Here is a 3307-nt window from a genome sequence, read left to right on the forward strand (position 1 = left end):
TCTCCCAGCATTCAGCTGGACCCCGGACTCTAGTATTATGAGAGAGGGAGAATCGGTTTAAAAGGTGCCACCTTTTTGATTTTAAGTGCCAACAGTCTGGTTCCACTCCAGTTCAAGGGTTGGTTCCAGATAGGAGAATTTCTGGCTGTTGATTTACCTGGTGACTAATAACTTACCTCAGGTTGACCTGAGATAGCTGCCCTGTTCCATACTGAAATGAGTGTTTATTCGGCTTTAGCTGTTCCTGAAACTCATAATCTGTCGCTTGTCTGTCTAGTTTCTCATGTATTGAAATGCAAGCTGGGAGGCTGCTCTATCCAACAGCTGTTTTTCCTCCACACCAGAAATGCAAGATGTACAGTCCACCATTCACACATGTCCTTGGCTTATTGTGCATTTCATAATTGTTTTGGGGTTCGTTGTTTTTCTGTGCTGATTTCCACTGGATGATATAACTGGAGAAATGCAAGTCCGTGAAGTAAACACCTGCCTCCCTTGCAGTAGATTCACACATATTTGATACCATGACATCTAGGTTAAGTTCTGGTTCTAACTATTATTAATGTTGTGCCTGTGTACATGGTCTCTAAATTATTTTATGCTTTATGTAATGACAACAGGGAAGTAGCCTACGTGTTTTCATGCTCATAGAATTACAGGAACAAACCAGTTTAGGGAATGTAAATGCAAAGCTTCTCCTTTTGAATACTTCCCATTTTCGGCCATCTCTTAGCCACTTTTACCTAATAGAAATTTGCTTTTTGATGTGTATCTCTTTCAAACTAAAACAGGGGTTGTGAGTAACTTCTGTGGTGCATCCACACAGGGTTGTTGTTTTTTAGGGTGAGGAATTTTGAGATTGCGTAATCAGTATACTGGATCCAAAAACAGACTGAGAATGCCACTAGTCCAAACAGTTCAGCAACACAGTCCATAGCATGTTTAACTGGCAGTAAATTTTACTGTGTTCAGCCTAGATAATGTGCTTAGAAATGTAGAGTGTACCATTAAAAGCTGTGTCTTGCAGCAAAACCATATACTACTTTCGCAAGCCCTTTTTCTCCTGCATATGATCTCCAGCACCACAACATGCAACAGCCATTTGGATACAACCTAATGGTTCAGATGATTGATATCATTTGAGCCAATATCAATTAATCTTGCCGCCTTTCAGAGTAGGATCCCAGTAATGATAAGCTGATCAGCCTGCTTCATCTTAAAGGTAAAAGGTAAAGGTACCCTGCCCGTACGGGCCAGTCTTGACAGACTCTAGGGTTGTGCGCCCATCTCACTCAAAGAGGCCGGGGGCCAGCGCTGTCCGAAGACACTTCCGGGTCATGTGGCCAGCGTGACATCGCTGCTCTGGCGAGCCAGAGCCACACACAGAAACGCTGTTTACCTTCCCGCTAGTAAGCGGTCCCTATTTATCTACTTGCACTTAGGGGTGCTTTCGAACTGCTAGGTTGGCAGGCACTTCATCTTAACCCAAAAATTTATTCCAACCTACACTATTTATCTACAAACATTTAAGGTGGCAAGTACTCCCTTTGACTCAATTTAGTTCTCAGATCAGCTTTGTCAAAGTTCACAAAATATATTTGCTGTTTATTGTAAATTTATCCAAACTCTATTTGGAGCACTCCCATGTTATCCAGACGCCACCCAAATAGGTTTGGCTATGCTTTCATGCGTTTGCGCAAGTTACCCCAGCATAGTACCAAATACCAAGAATCTATACCACTTTTCCTAGTATACCTTTTGGCAATACATCTGACTTCCTATAATCTGCCAGGCTAGAGGGTCCTCTTGTCCCATCATACAGTCAGAAAACAGAGTAACTGAACAGGAATTGGTTTGTTTTGGTTGTTAAGATAGTGTGCTATGACTTACAGTGGTGCTGAGAACAGAAAAGCTGCAAATTTTAAAGCATTAAAAGAGGAAATAAAATAAAGGAAGCATGGCAACTTTTTGCACATTTCCCCCCTTCATTTCTAGTGGTTTATTTATTGCTGAGCAAAGTTGTAGTGGTGAAAAGCTGCTGAACATTAAGATGTGCCAACTTCTTCCCAGAACCTTTTTGGACCAAGATGAGGAAATTGCTTTAGTCAGCAGTACTAGTTGCACAGTAGAGTGCATTATGCTACACTAATTTTAGACCCTAGGATTTTTAGCAGTGGCATGACTTTTAGCACATTCTGTCGAATCATCTTTAGTTTCTGGTAGCAGCTTATGAAGTGTACCATCACTTCAGCAGCTTTATGTCCATCTCCCATGAGGAATTTTCTCTGCAGAGCCTTCGTATCATGTAATCACCATTCCAAAAGTATGGTCCCAAACTCCGCAGCCTACTCTGATGCTGTTTGTTACCATGCCAATGAATACAGTGGTACCTCGGGATGCAAACGGGATCCGTTCCAGAGCCCCGTTCGCATCCTGAATGGAATTTAAGACACGGCGGCGCGGGGCGCGTTTTGCCGCTTCCGCACAGGCACATGATGTCATTTTGAGCATCTGCGCATGCGCAAGCAGCGAAACCCGGAAGTAACACACTCCGTTACTTCTGGCTTGCCGCAGTGTGCAACCTGAACGCGCTCAACCTGAAGCACATTCAACCTGAGGTATGACTGTATTTAACAATCGGTGCAAACATGAGTCGTTTCTCGTTCTTAAAGTGTATACTCTTGTCTTGAGAAAGAAAGAACTAGTGCAAGTTTCATTTGGGACCTTACTGGGATGGGCTGCATTTTGATACTGTGGTCTATGCTATCTTACACTCATACAGATGTTATTCCCAAATAAGAAGGACTCTCCTTCGTTTGAGGTTTTTAAGCAGAGGTTGGATGGTCATCTGTCATGGATGCTTTAGCTGAGGTTCGTGCATTGCAGCTTGTTGGATTGGTTGACAGCTGGGGATCCTTCTGGGTCTGGGATTCTATGAACCACTCAATTCCAATCCACTCTAACTTCATTATATTTTATGGAAACATCATAACTTTATTAGAAACCTAAATATCAGTGAGTGGGGGGGGGGTTGCAGTGCATTGGAGTGGCACATGCAGGCAGAGGGACCCCAGCGCCAGCCAGATAAAAGGGTCAGGTGGCAGGTAATGAGAAAAGCCCTGCTTGAGACCGACGTGCCAGTCAGAATAAGTAATGACGGACCAGTGGTCTGGTTCAGTATAAGGCAGTTTCATGTGATCAGCGGTGAGTGTTGGAAGTCTGGTCTATGGATTCTGTTGGAGTTCTTGATGAATATTACTTGCCCACGTCCTTCCCCCCCCCCCCCATGGCAAAAGAGAAACGCAAC

The 3307-nt window shown here is 43.5% G+C and overlaps 1 protein-coding gene across 1 annotated transcript in view; it reads left to right on the forward strand.

The window, feature by feature from the left end:
* CDH23 (cadherin related 23) overlaps window positions 1–3307 on the forward strand; it is a 406157-nt gene that overhangs the window by 325195 nt on the left and 77655 nt on the right. The window lies entirely within an intron of this gene.

This window comes from Podarcis tiliguerta, assembly GCF_965153285.1.
Source record: "Podarcis tiliguerta genome assembly, chromosome: 5".
NCBI classification, from domain to species: Eukaryota; Metazoa; Chordata; class Lepidosauria; order Squamata; family Lacertidae; genus Podarcis; species Podarcis tiliguerta.